A 14,711-nucleotide genomic window follows, 5' to 3' on the forward strand; every position below is an offset into this window, starting at 1 on the left:
TTGCTGCTGGACCCGTGGTGCGGGTGAGATGCAGGTAAGCCCACAAGTGCTCCCATCAGGACAGAACTGTGGTTCTTTTGATAGACTTGGTACTAAGCTGACTTTTGGGCTTGCAGGTATTGATTTCCATGCATAAAGCCGACCAGCTGTGGCTGTCGGGCATTGAGGTCGGTGTGCTGCTGGGCACTTCCAGCCCACAGCATGCAGTGAGGAGCTGCTGGCACTGCTGCCTTCAGGAGCAATGCTGGAGATCGGAACAGAGCCTTTGCCTCTGCACAGCATCCCTTTAGCCCGATTGTGTAGGCTCGCTTAATTTTGCCTAATTTGGGGAGGTGTCTTTTTTCATTTTCTTCCAGATGCTCTTTCTACTTGGCTACCCTGACACTGGGAGGGGGAAGAATTTTTCAAAGCTTGTTTGTTTTGTTTTTTTTTCTTGTGAAAAAGAAATGAAGATTTATTATCCATTTTCACTCTCCAGAGTTCTACCTCAGAAAAATCTTCTGCAAAGCAAATTTCAGCTTTTACTGCAACAAGTATGCAGCAAGCTCTCAGCATTCAGCATAACAAAAGTTCATGCAGTTCAGGGCTTTCACGATTGCAGCAGACCTTTTCTTGGGATTTTTAAAATGTCCTTAGACACAATTAAAGGAATTTCTCAGCAAGGAGAGTGCAAGCTGGGGACTCTCCGGCAGATGTAATCACTCAAGGAAAACGTTGTTTGGCTTGGCTGGGTCCTGCCTTCGTTCCACGCTTTCATCCCGCCGCCCGTCTTTGTCCCTCAGCGCTGTGCAGTGTCTCTCTGTGTGTCTTTGTCCGTCTTTCTGTCTGCCCCACATTCCCTTGCAGGCTGAATGGGGCAGCGTTAACCTGGCTACTTCCAAGACAAACAGCACATCGGAGTGCAGGAGGGGGCCTTTGGTTGTCAGCAGTCTTCGTGGTCACTCACTTCCTAGAATTAAAGGCTGGGAGCTGATCTGTAAGCCAGCCAAGCCGGAGACAATGATTGGGTTCCCATTCTGTTCCTTTGATACTGACTTAAATATGCGCACCAAATGGGCAAACAGCATTTACATAAAAGTAAGTAGGAGTCTGCTTTCTCACAGAAGTGTTCTGCACTGCGTCTTCTCACAGGTAGTAAAACTCATCTGCTTTTTCCTGAAGGACTTCCCCTGCTCAGAGAGAACTGATTTGTCCTGGAATTGAATTCCTGATGGTGGTGTTGCTTTCTGGTTTTGTTTTTTTGGTAGCTGTGAGGAGATGGTGCTGCTGCAGCTGGAATCCCAGTGGGCAGGAGGAGACACAGCGGTGTGGCGGCTCCAGGCATGGCTGCTGGGGGACGTGGAGCCCCTGTGGCCCCTGCCCGGGTCTGAGCCTTCCGTGGGGGACTGGAGCTGGGCAGCCAGGAGTGTGTGCAGGACACCCAGCATCTACCAGCACTGTAAACAGCAATGTATGGCCTGGAGGGCAGCTGGTTAAGGAGGCTGACACTTGCTCGAGGTAGAAAAGGAAAAATACAAACATTGAGGGCTCAGCATCTCCCAAGCAATACACATCTCTGGGCAGTCATTGCGATGCTGCTTCACTGAGCACTGCTGCTGTGCGGTGTGTCTTGGTAGCGTCAGAGAACAGCTTCAGTTGGAGAGGACCTCGGAGGGCATCCAGTTCCAGCCTGCCTGTTGCAGGCCTTGCAAGAGAGTGATCAAGCGATCGCAGAAAGCACTGCAAAGGATATTAGTAGGGACATAAATTCTTGGCTGCCTGCAAATCTTACAGGGAGGTTTCAAATCTCTTTATTTCAAATGTCTTTTAAAGAAATAGCAGTGGAAGAGGTCGACCAGATGGAAAATATTTTAGGTGACTGCAGCCCACAAACTCACGCACAGTGTGGTAGGTTGCTCAAATAGGGCTTGGTGTTGTTTCTGCATTGCCAAGGAAGCCAGTGCAGACATCCTGATGCATTGGCTTTGGTGCTCCCAGGGGCTCAGAGCCATCGCCTTCCCTCCTGGCCGAGCCACAAGCCATCGTGGTTCATAAGTTCTGCTGCAACTCCTGGATGGAAGATGCTCTAGAGAATGCAAAGAACTACTGCAGCTAAGCGTTACGTTCAGCCACATCTCACACTGTGTTCACCCTTTTCAAGATCAAGTTGTAGTGCAGGCACTTGGTTGTGTTAATCCCTGGCCAACTGCACTGTGGTCTCCTTGGAGAGCTGTCCCAGTCTACCTCCTCCTCTCCACTGCTCACTGTTACAGCCTATATATTTCTCATCCTTCAGAATGTGATTGAACTCATTTTTATTTTAAGATTTTTTATACTTTATCGCATCATCATTTTTCTTATGCTCCAAAATGTCTGTGGTGGCTGATGCAGGGCAAGGCAAACTGTTGTTAAAAGCAGATCTTTAGTGTCAGCCTCTAACAGTGTACAATGACATAACTGCTTTTGAAGGGATGCAGAAGTGCAGTGTACAGTTTGGTTCTGCCATGGAATATGCAAAAGGCCTTAATGAATATTATGTTTTACATTAAATGTGCATCCTAAATAGACAAAGCTATGAATAAATGAATGTGGGAAGGACTGTCGAACTTCCCTGCTTTAGCTAATTTTTGGACACCCCTAACCCGAAAACTTGGCAGTATAAATGAGTGAGGCTAAAGACTGAGGAGACTTGAACTCTAGTCATTCCTGAAGAGGAATGAACCCTCAGGAAGTCAGGCTGGATCAAGCTGTGCATCTCTTTAAGTTTCTGTTTGGCTCCATGTAAACCATTCTGAGTGGTTTACATATGCCAAATGCCTCCTAAAACAGAGGGATGTCCCACTCCCAGCTGCTCACTTAACTCCTCCATCTTCCTTGCTGAGCACCCCATTCTTTGTGATACCACAGCAAGATGGCAGCTGACAAATAACATTCTGGGCTGGAATTCTTGTGGGTGTTTCTCACATACCGGTGTCTGTGTGTACCTCATCCTCTCTCACTGCCCACTGGGAGTTTTCCTCTTTTCCCAGCTGAAGAGGAACGGTGTGTTAAACAAACTGTGGGCTGACACTTGGTAACCCAGCAGAATTGCTCAATCAGTTCTTGCTTTCGGTATTATTCATTTGCCCTGGAGCTGCAGGCTTCTAGCCCAGCATGTTGCCCATGCATGCAGGTGACTGGAGCGTGGATGTGACGACCAGAACCTGCCTACTGCTCCAGAGCCTGTAGGACATCACTGTGTGTTTTGGACATGCTCTTGTTTTATGCCATGGGCCGCAGCTTGTCCTGATCAGTGGGCAGCAGTGCCTGCAGCCCCGTGCTCTGCTCTGCCATTCTGACGTGTGAGTTCCTCAACTCTTGGAATGGCAATAAGACATGCGGAGGCACTGATGGACTTCTGAAGTGCTCCGTAGTGCCTGTGATGGTTATGCAGGTGGACTGAAAGCCCACGGGCCTGAGAAATCCTTCAAAATAGTGCCCAGAGCCACAGATTGCTGTACAATCCAGCCTGGCTTCCCTGGGTAGCAGCAGCACCTCACAGTGCCCCACTTGACAGTGCCCCACCGTCAGCAGTGCCTGCAGTGAGCACAGACCTTTGGAAGCTGCAGGACATTGCAGACTAAGCTGTTTTTCTCAGTTTTGATTCAGCAGTGTAACTCAGTATCTCGCTCTAAAAGGACTTTCCATTGGTATGCAGGGCTCATATAACAGCTCCTGCACTGTTTCCTGCGGGTAAGGAGGGAGAGGATCTTTCCATGCATAATTTAATCCCATTCAGCAGTTCAGCGTTTGGATTTATTCTTTTTCCCATAGAAAATCTTTAGCATCTAGTTAGTTAAATCTGATACTTTTAGAAATGTCTGTGAGCGAGCTTATCTTGTGCATTCAGATAAACACCTCTCAGCATCCTGTTTTTCTTATGTCATACGAACAGGAAGAGAACGATTGTTTGAGATGTGCGTCAGTCATCATTGTAACCAGGCAGTCACGCTGCCCTCCCCGTTTACCATGGAAACCAGCAGATCTCTTCAAACATGCTGGTGGTGGCTGTCAGGTATCCTTTCTTTTCTGCTTAACCTCCCAAGAGCTGCAGCTTTGCAAGCTGTGTATATTGGGACCTCTCAATGATTTTATTTTAACTGAAGAGGGAACACTTAGAAATTTTGCAGATGAATGCCCATCCCTGCTTTTATCTGAAGTAGCCATGATGTCTTTTGTTCTGCCTTGTACCTATTGTTAGAAACACTGCAAACCCAAGACTAGCTGTGGGTTACTGAAATGCGTATGGCAGTCTCATGGAGGAGAGCTTGGTGCATGTAGGGAACAGATCCCACAGCAAGGGGACCTTGCAGAGGAATGGGAAGAGCGCCTGGCACCTTAGGGTGACGTTTCTGAAAGCAGCAAAGGGAACAAATATGCACTTGAAGAACACATCATCTGAATGTCTTTGCTTTTCTGGCAGTAACTGTTAGTGCTGGAGGTGTTCTAATGTAACACCCTGAGATCTAATTAGCTAGAAAAAGAGGAAGTACTTTTACCATTATTTTCTTCAGAATAAGTGAAAGATTAATTGCATTCTGCATACAGAGAGCCTGATTCAGCCTGGACAAACACGTCTTCTCCTCCTCCAATTTAATTACATGATATTTAATGTGAAGGAAAGTTAAAAAGCTATTTCAGATTAGTATCTAAAGCAAATCTGGAGCCTGGATCAGAGATGCCCACTCCTGACCCATCCAACTGCTGATCACAGCCCATCCCCACAGCCAGGCAGGGCTGGAGGAGCACAGTGCTGGTGCCTGGGCTTTTGCCTGGAGAAACACAGCGTGAGGGGAGGGCAGAGCTAGGACCTGCTGGGCTGGAATCACAGAACAACAGAATCGTATCTTGAGTTGGGACCCGCGGGGATCATCGAGTCCAACCCGTTTCCACACAGGACCACCCAAACCCAGGCTCAAACAAGCCAAGGGACCTCTGCTGCTGCTCATGCAATTGCCCTCCAGACTCTTCCCCATGTCTGCAGCTCTCCTTCGGAGTCCCTGCGATGGCTTCATGTCCTTCTGATATCCAGCACTCAGAGCTGCACACAGTGCCCAAGGTGAGGCAACCCAGGGCTCATTTGGCCCTTAGGGCTCCAGGGCACACAGCTGCTCGCACTCACCTTGCCGTCCTCAGAGCCCTCAGGTCCCTGTCCCTGTGCTGCTGCTTTCCAGCCTCCCTCCAGGCACTGGCTCCGGATCAGGGGCAGTTGTGAGGTCTGAGAGCAGCATGGAGCAAGGTGAAGCTCCCAGAAGGTGCTGTTCAGCTTGCAGATGTGGGAGGCAGCGCAGGCTGAAATTCTCATGCATCTACAAAAAGTGATTGAAGGTAAAAGCTGGAGAGACATTTGTTTCACTTTTCCGTATCTTTTCCTCTCAGCAGGTTTGTCAAAGGTAGCAGAACACATGCGTTTGGGGAGAAGACATTAGGATCTGTTGCAGATTTAAGCTTCTCTTCACTTTGTTTCATTTCTCAACTCATGGGGAAGGTTTGTGTTGTAATGCTTGCTGGATGGAGCATTGAAGAGGAGCTGCTGTACTGATATTGGAAATCTCTGAGATTCACATTCAATAGAAGCAATAACTGGCAAAATGTGATGTGTTCTTAAATTCCTAAGCCTCAAGATGTTTAGGTTTCAGGCTGTAGCTGAAATACGTCGGTGCCATTTGGCTGGGACAGATTCAGACACTCTGACTTTTTCAGTTAAGAGCTGAGCCTTTGTGTTTGGGCACCAAATGTACTGCGTATTCCTACCTATGCACTAACCACACAACCTAAGTACTGTGCTAACATCAGCTCTCAACACGCCAAACTGCCTATTTCTAGTTTTAAAAACAATTAAATCTCCTTGGGATGCTTTTAGAGCAAAGCTTCCTTAAAACCAGTTACTTCTTTTTCGGTGATCTAAATGGTTTCAGCTAGTAACAGGCATCAACAAAGTGCCTCTCTGTTTCCATATGCTTCTGAAATGCCAGTGTAAAAGCTGATGTGTTCTTCGTGCTCGGGTTGGGTCTCTCAGGTGTAACTGCTAGATTGTTTGGGGTGATCGCATTGTCCAGCCAGAGATGAAAACAGATTTTGTGATGGATCTTAAATACCGGCTGTGGGTCATTGATTTTCACTTCAGACTGAACCAGCAGCTCATCAGCGAGTCATCGAGCTGTGCTGGGTTTCCCAGGAAAAGCCTCCGTACGGAGGACTGGGAACATGCAGGCTGTGGGGTCGTGACTCATCATCCCGTGTCCATGGGACGTGTCTCTTCCAGGCTCATTTGCCTTCACCTAAACCTCTGGAAGCTGAAGAGTATCATTATGGCAGCATCCTCGCGTTTAATCTCAGAGATGGCCTGATATGCTGCAGGTGAGCGTTTTGGTTAGAAGACGTGGTTCATCGGCTTGCTTGCTTGTCTTGGCTGCACGAGTCATGGAATCACAGAACCATAGAATGGGTTGGGTTGGAAGGAAGCTCTAAAATCATCAGTTTCCACCCCCTGCTGTAGGCAGGGACACTTCCCACAGACCTGGTTGGCCTTCTGGGCTGCACACACACGCAGCTGCTCATGTTGAGTCTTTCATCAGCTGGGTCGGTGTGTAACTCACCCATCCCTTCTCTAAGGGCAGGCTGAGCTCAGCAGCGGGCACAGGTGTTTCTCAGTTCTCCTGGACCATAAAAGTGGTATCTGTCAGTAATTAACACAATTAACATCTTCCTTAGTGTTAGCCTTCACAACTGAAAATGGCAGCCCGTTCCTCCCCTGTGGCAGAGTGGAGGTTGCTGCTTTATAAAGAAAACCGGAGGGCTTCAAAACTTGTCCTGGTGTTTCCTGATACTAACAGTTGTTTTTTTTTCATGGAAACGGATTTGGAAGAGATGGTTAAAGGCTTTTGGGCTGATTAGCTTTAGAACTTGGGGATTTCCAGATATGTCTGGAAGTGAAAAAATGTTATTTTTTTAGCTTGATGATAGCGCTTTGCCTCCAGTGCTTCCTTCCTAAATTGTCGTTCAGTCTGCTGCTGCTCCAGCAGACACCGACTAGCCAAGAAGTGAGGAGATGGAAGAATCCCTCCCTGTTATCCTGGGCAGTATTTGTTTTCTTCTTCCAATAAGGGGGGAAAGAATCCGAATGGGATGAGGGAGTGCCTCCATCCTGCGTGTGCCCCAGCTCCCACCGCTCAGCAGCTCTGCATTCTCCCGGGCCAGGGTCCGTTTTGCTATCTTTGTGCCTAATAACCCTTGGTATTGAGGTCATAGCCCATGTAACAGATGAGGAAAGCATTGCCGACTGCACAAGATTAACACTTGCTGTATTTTTAGGCTTTCATTAATTTGGATTTCATTACCTGCCTAGAAAGCATTCCTCTTAGCAGTGCCATTCACTGAAAGGTGATGCACTGTCCTGTGCAAAATGAGGCAGTGTGAAGCTGTGTGCTGGGAGCTGATGGCTGAGATGCTGTGCTGGGCACCTTCTGCTCGTGTGCTGCATGCCTGCAGTGCCTGCATGTTGCTGCTGTTCAGGTGGCTGTGCAGCAGTGTGGAGGACGGTGCCCAGCTGTGGCCTGGTTTGGGATGGGGTTGGGAATGGGGATGGGGATGGGGGGCACTGCTGGTGAGCAGGCTGCTCTTCTCATTGACAGAAGGCACAAATGAAATAAGAGGCAAACATAGCTGGCTGTTCAGCTTGGGCAAGCAAGCCTTTTATTTTAATGAGAGTGCATTTTGTTTGATCTGTGTTTTTTGGGGGGTATGATGAATTTTAGCCATTATGAAAACAAAAGCCATGGTTATTTGTAAGAATTGCTTTATAAGAAGCATATGTGTGCTTTATTATTCTTCTGCTTGAAGTGTGGGGATTGTTTTCAGTTGGGAGGTTGCATTAGAAGAATGTGAACTTCTGACTCACTGAGAAATAGAGCCTGTATTAGCAAAATCGTGAGGTTTCCTATGATGTTTTCATAACTCACATTTCTCAGAATGGAAGCAATCTTTTCTGCCTTTAGTGAAAGAATGACTTTTACTGCCATTGAGAAAGAACGGATTCTTCTTCTAGAAAAAACTTGTATTGCATTTAATAACTTCTACTCAACTCATTATTCTTCATTTCCCTTTTTCTTCTCTCCAGCATGCAAGTTTCTCTCTCTGAGGGTGTTCTGCCAGGGCAGCTCCTCCGGCGACCGCATTTCTGTTTCATCTCTTAATGTTGACTTTTCCACAACGATGCAGTCAGCAGCAAAGACCGAGGTGGGGTTTATCCCAGCAACCCTAAGAAGAGGGGGACTCACTAATGGCACCTGGGGAATTCCAGCTTTCCTCTAGGAGAACCATATGGGAAACGTGACGTTGCTTTGAATGCTTCGCTGGTTTGTGATGAGCGTTTGCAGAGATACTGGGGAAAATTCTCCTATGTTGAGCTTCAGAGACCTCCCAAGCGTTTCAATCTTCAATGCTAAAATTACAGGGGAGCTGTGTGGGGTGTGCAGTTTTTAGGACTGTGGGAGCTGCGTGTGGTTGCTTCCCTTCCAAGATCTGAAGCCTTCTGTGTGGTGCGTTCAAAGCCCTGTTGGTCAGAAAGCCATAGCTAGAGCTGGAAACCGAGCCTGAGACCGGAGCGAGCCAAACGTACCTTGTTGGGAAGGGCCTCATTGCCTTATTGTTCGAATTCAGCTAAACCAACACAGTCAGACATTTTAAAAGCATATTTGTCTTTTGCGGGAGAAGCATTTAAGGAATGGTGGCTGGGCGTGCTGAGTGAGTTTGGGAGCTCTGGAAATTGTGCTAAAGCAGCGCAATTTATTGCTTCTGAAATGAAATAGTTTTGTGACATCTGATCCTCTTGTAAATTTTGCACTGGAGAATTCGGTGGTGGGGCATAATTAGCATTGAAATGGGTCGGGATGCCGGCAGTGCCGCTCCGCCCGTCTGCAGGCACAGTGCAGCCTTTCCCTGCAAGCAGGGAGTCTGAGGCACTTCCATTCTGATGGGAATCCAGAGGTGGCAGCCGGTGGGATCCTGAGGAATCACCGCATGATTATCCCTCAGTCACAGTGCTCTTGGATCTGCTCTCGTTCCTGGAAGTAGCTGTTTCTGCTAAGCTGGAGCCTCTGCCCTGAGGAAGATTTGAAAAGCCTTTGAACCCTTTGGTGCAGGTGCATCTGGAACAGGAGTGGGTGATCTTCTGCAAAACCTCCCTTGCCCACAAGATAATGCGTAGTTACATTTTGCAGGTCATTTTGCTGGAGACGGTGTGGGCAGTGCTGCTGGGGATTCTGTGCTGCCTTGGTGATGGAGGCTGCGGTTCCAGGCAGGGCAGCTTCAGCTGGGGAGCAATCGCCAGCCTCACTGCAGATCGTCTGCTTCAGGAAGAGGGCAGATGCAACCCTTGTGCAGTGGCACTGCCTGCTTTGGAACCAGCTCTGCTAGCATGGCTTCGGAGCTCTGCCAGTTTTGATTGCGTGCCGGTTGTTTGGTTTATCATTCTTTGTGAGGAGAGTTCGTACTGGGGAAAACAACAGCTCTATTTCCCTCCCCCCATCTGCACTTAGACCTTCCTTCATACAATATGGTGTCTATTGAGCAAATTGTGACTTTTATAACCAAAAACTGAACTGAATGAGAACAGTGAAAAGCCACAGAACCACGAAGGTTGGAAAAGACCTCTAATATCAAGTCCAACCATCAGCCTATTAGCACCATTCCCACTGAACTATGTCCCCAAGCATTTAAGCTGCCTGCAATAGGCTCAGACTCAATGCACACTGTCTGCTTACCCTAAATATCTGCCACCACCACGCCAACACCATGCCACAGCCCTCCCACAAACACCATAGGGCCATCAAACCCCATAGCCAGCTCCTAGGAACAAACTCACTGTAACACGTCAACATTGCATAGGTTGATGCTCATTGCATTAATGAGCATCATTGCTCATTATTTCAGAGCTCATACACTCCCTGGACCCTGCCCTATTCCTCATCTCGTGCTTGATCCCAACACATGGCTGTTTGCACATAGAATCATAGAATCAGTGAGGTTGGAAAGACAAAATCATAGAATCACAGAATCACCAAAGCTGGAAAAGACCTCCAAGATGATCCAGTCCAACAGTCCATCTGTCACTGATAGGCCTTGGGTGTGTAGAAAATGGAGCTTGTCTCACCTGTGCTCTCTGCGATGGAAGCAAAGGTTTCCTTTCACTGTGCATGAAGAAGGAGATACAGTCCTTGGCACGGCTTGGAAGAATACAGGCAAATTACAGCTGTGCCATTAGAAGTCATTTGGAACACGTGTTCTCAATAAGAGATGGAAAATAGTTTGGTGCAAGGCGGATGGCTGGGCAGCACTGACAAACCCACTGCTGGGATGGGGCACCTGCTGAGCTCAGGTCTGTCCATACAGGGCCAGGTGCTGCCATGGCTGAGCACAGAGCTGGGCTGCCTCCCCCAGCACCAGGCTGTGCCCAAGCTGGGTGCTCCAGGGGCTGGAGTACAGCAGTTCCCCCAAAAGGAGCAGTAAAAAGCAGGAAGCTGCCCCAGGTTCCCAACCCTTGGGAGCACGCTTCCTTTCTCTTTTTCCCTTCTATTTCTCCTTCTCCTTTTCCCTCTTCCCCTTTCCCCTCCTTCCTCTCTGCTTTCCTCTCTCCCCTTTCCTCCTTCCTCTTTCTTCCTTTCTCTTTCTGCTTTTCTCCATTCCCCTTTTCATTTTCCCCTTTCACCTCTTCTCTCTTCTGTAAGTGACCACAGCAGCTCTGACTGGTGAATGTAAGTTCCAGCTGTATATCTTTACGCTTGCTGCTGGTTACACAGCACGTTAAGTATCTTTCCCCATCCCATATCCTGTGATAAGTCCAAGTGAGAACAAATCACTGAAAAAGTCTCCTGCAGGAGGAGCAGAGCGCTCCCACGCCCCACCAGCTAATATCTGCCATTGTACTTGTATATCCTAAAACTGTTTTGGTGTATTTTAAATGCCGTTTTGCAGTGGAAAGGGAAATTATATCTGGAATAATTTCCTCAAGCTCAAAAATATGTGAACCGGATTGGAAGGTTTGTGTTGTGTGCATTGATTAGAAGCAGGGACAAAAACACATAGGTGTAAAAATCTGTGATTTCCTATGGAGAACAATGATTTGGTTTCTTTTCAGCTAAGTCAGCTGGTTCTTAGAGATTGAAAATGTGTCTCAGAGAATGTATCTTTTCATTCTGTGCTCCATCCAAGGATGTTCCCATCCCGTGTCGGCCTTCTCTTCTACAAACGTGCCGCGCTCGCTGTGAGCTGCACACACCATTCAGAGCAGAAATCCAGCAAAGTAGGTTTTTGTGAGAGACCTTGATTGATTCTTAGTCCACATAACGTAGTGTTTGTTCGTTTTCAGATGTAATCATGGCATTTAAATTACACAGTGCTGGTGCAGCCGTGCTGCTGCCGGGCTGGGGCTGCTGGCTGCAGAATGGAGCTGCTCCCCACCATCCCCATCACAGATCGCCTGCATTGCCTCCAGGTTTTGATTCTCCAGTGCAAAAGGACACTTTGCTGGCATGGAACGGCTTAGGAGCTTTGTTTTCCCTTCTCAAGAGTATCTCAAATGCTTGTTCAGGTTGGCAGGAGGTTTTTCAGAGGGCAGATTTCAGGCACTGATTGGAAGGACTCAAGAACAGCACATTCTGTATAGTAAAAATTTACTGATTCTTTAGTGTGGGGAGTATTTTGAACGTTTTGTTGTATATTGCATTAAATGTAATAAGTTAATTTGGGAGGCAGAGATGTAAGCTGGCTGCCTAAAGAAGTTTTAAGCTCTCTCACCATCTGACCCTTTCTGTCCAGGAGTGCTGGCTGCCCTTGGCTGCTTGGCGTGCTCTTGCATTTCAGTCACATTATCCCCTTTTCCTTTTCCTTTTTCATTTTTTCTTTTCCTTTTTGTTTTTCTTTTTTCTTCTTATTGCATTCTGTGTCTTTTAATGAGTTGACTGTAATTCTCCCAGGTCTCCGGCCGCGGGGCGTTCAATGGCTTTTGACACAAAGAAAAAGTGTTGAGAGATTTTTCATTGGTAAATTCCTCCTCTGGGGTTTGATGTCTCACTTTCCCTATTGGAGACGCACAAGCAGCCTCAGTCACAAAGGAGGGTTTCTCCTGCCAGGGCATTTCAGCAGAATCGGTGAATAATGCAGCAGAACTGTGCAAGGACGCAATGGCAAAACCAGCACTCTTACCTCAGCAGCCCGCGGGCACCACTGGTGTTGTGATCACAGCAGGTCTGAGTGCACAAGGGAAAAGGAGAGAATGAACAGAAAGTAGTTTATGGCTTTCCTCAAAGACACTTTTCTAACTCAAAAATACAAGCCTTGTGGTTTATATGGTTTTGAAATGTAACCGCAGCTATTGAGAACTGGAAAAGATTTCATTTACCATCTTCTCCAGTTTTGGTACCAGATTCAGGGCACGGGAATTTTTTTTTGTAAAGAAAAATACTGACAGGAAATGCATTCCTGTCTAAGTTTTTCTAATAGGGTCATATTTGGAGAAACTCTGCAACAAAGGAACCTGGGTCACCTGTGCCTTGGAGGGGCGGGTGCAGATGTGTCCTCTGCTGCCTGCAGCGAGGTGCTGTCAGCTTGCTGTGGGGAAGCTTTGCTGGCACATGGTGGTCTGCAGCTCCCTTTCTTGGAGCAGAAAGGATCACTGTCAGAACACGGGCTTTGGCTTTGAGCTTGATTTAGGATCTGAATGGGATCGGCTGTGCGGGGCACATCCCAGCCTCTCCAGCCTCTCCAGCCCGGGAGCCGGGTGGGACCCGGCCAGAGCTGGCAGCTCATGGCTAGGAGCAGAGAGCTGGTCCCCCCGACTCACCACACTGTGGGGTTTTTAATGCTATTTTCTTGTCTGCTCATTAAGTGACTCTCTTGCTGATAGTTGGGTATCTTTCCGATATGCGAGAGTCTGCAGAATGTGGCTTTTCTTTAAAAGGGAAGATTCTGCATGGTCGTGACTCATACCATGTAAAGGTGTTTTTCTGGCCTCCAGGATCTATCCTTGCTTTTGCTGACGCTGCTCTGTAATTGTTTAAAAATGTTTATCAAACTTTATCCTAGTAATTGCTGCTGCTTGCTCCTCTGAGTCGAGCCCAGATGTGCCTGTGGTTCAGCTGTGGCCATTTGGTTCTCAGGCGCTTTGTTCTTTCTTACCTTCTGTTTCTGCCCCTCTCCTTTTTGCACTGAGCAACATCTCCCTCCAGATTTGCTCTGGAAGCCTTATAAAGCCCCTTGCAAGGTCCTTGTTCTTTCTCCTTGGGTATCCTGCCATTAATTTCCTGCTGCTATGCTGGTTCCTCCTAAATGCGGGTGATCAGGATCATGTCTGCTATTCTGATGGGGACTTAGTAGTGCTGTTTCTGCTCCATTGTCTCTTTGGACTTTCCCATCTACATCTTTTCTAGCCACTGCGTAGCTATGGGCAGCATCCCAAGGCCCAGCATGAGCTGCACCACCTTCTGAGACCAGGCAAAAGAAGAGTGCTGCTCCATTTCCCATTTGTGTTTGGCTCTAGGAGTATCTGTTTGATGGGTGTTTGGCTGTGTTTCGCTGGCTGTGTTTCACCCTTAGGTAGTCCCAAGGTTTTGCCCAGTGAGGTAAGACACTAACTGCTCCCACATCAGCATGCCACAGTTACCAGCTGTACTTCCTCTGCTCCTTCGTCCCTGTTCTGGAGAGCCATCTCCTTCCACACTGAACAGGGAGAGCATGACCTTCTGCCAGGCCGTGCCTGAAGATGAGTGGCTGCACTGCACCTTGAGCCCTCCTTCTACCAGGGGTTGGCCCTACTGCATCCCACTGCACCCCGCTGCATCCCAGTGTGTCCCACTGCATCCTGCTGCATTGCGTGGAAGTCACCCCACTGGGTGTTTTCACTCCAGTGCTCAGAGGGGGGGGAATGCTGTTTCCTCCTCACCTGTGCTCACACAGCAGCGTGCTGGCACCACACTGAGTTGTTTAAAATTGACCAGAGATGGTTTCTTTGGGAGCTGGGCAGGAGCAGCAGCACGCACACATGGGCTGAGTTTGACTGTTAGCTGCTAATGCTGTGGGGAATGAATGGGGATCCAGGTCTTTTCCCATTTTGTTATAAGAAGAGACTTCTCTTTTTCCAGATGAGAAGCAGTAGCTTGGAACTGTTTGGAGAGCTCAAGATTTCAGAGTAGAGATGAGAGAAAATGTTACGTTATGAACTGTAAATGTGGCGTTTTAAATTTGACTGCTGTGCCCCCGAGGTTGGCAGATAATGGGAAAGCCATCAGAGCCCAAGCAGCCATCAGCTCACAGCTTCGCAGGCTTTGTGAGTGCAGTGCCTGGGAGCTGAGCTGGATGAGGCTGAGCTCCTCACAGCTGGACTGACTCTTGCAACCTGAAATATGAAGTGAGCCAGCACACCGAGCTGAGCGCCCTGAGACTGCTTGCATGGGGCTGTGGAAGGCAGAAGGTGATTTAAAAGGATGTTTCCTTTTCAGCTTTTTTCTGAACATTTTTCTTTGCCGTTTCTGGAAGCAGAAGAGATGCAGTGAATGGACGAGGAACATTTTGCGACAGCTAGCTCAGATTTTTTCATGTTGCTCCCCGCAGATTTCCATTCAGAGCATTCTGAATCCAAGTTTTGTAAGGGAATGTCTACAGATTAAATAGAACCAGATATTAAAAATGTTGCTGCT

General features: G+C 47.9%; 2 protein-coding genes across 12 annotated transcripts in view; one reads left to right on the forward strand and one right to left on the reverse strand.

Moving 5' to 3' along the window:
- NDOR1 (NADPH dependent diflavin oxidoreductase 1) overlaps positions 1 to 14,711 on the reverse strand; it is a 235,727-nt gene that overhangs the window by 126,000 nt on the left and 95,016 nt on the right. The gene's annotated exons all lie outside the window — the stretch shown is intronic.
- EXD3 (exonuclease 3'-5' domain containing 3) overlaps positions 1 to 14,711 on the forward strand; it is a 243,553-nt gene that overhangs the window by 63,870 nt on the left and 164,972 nt on the right. The window lies entirely within an intron of this gene.

The sequence above is a fragment of the Tympanuchus pallidicinctus genome, unplaced genomic scaffold, assembly GCF_026119805.1.
Source record: "Tympanuchus pallidicinctus isolate F22 unplaced genomic scaffold, pur_lepc_1.0 scaffold19, whole genome shotgun sequence".
NCBI lineage: Eukaryota > Metazoa > Chordata > Aves > Galliformes > Phasianidae > Tympanuchus > Tympanuchus pallidicinctus.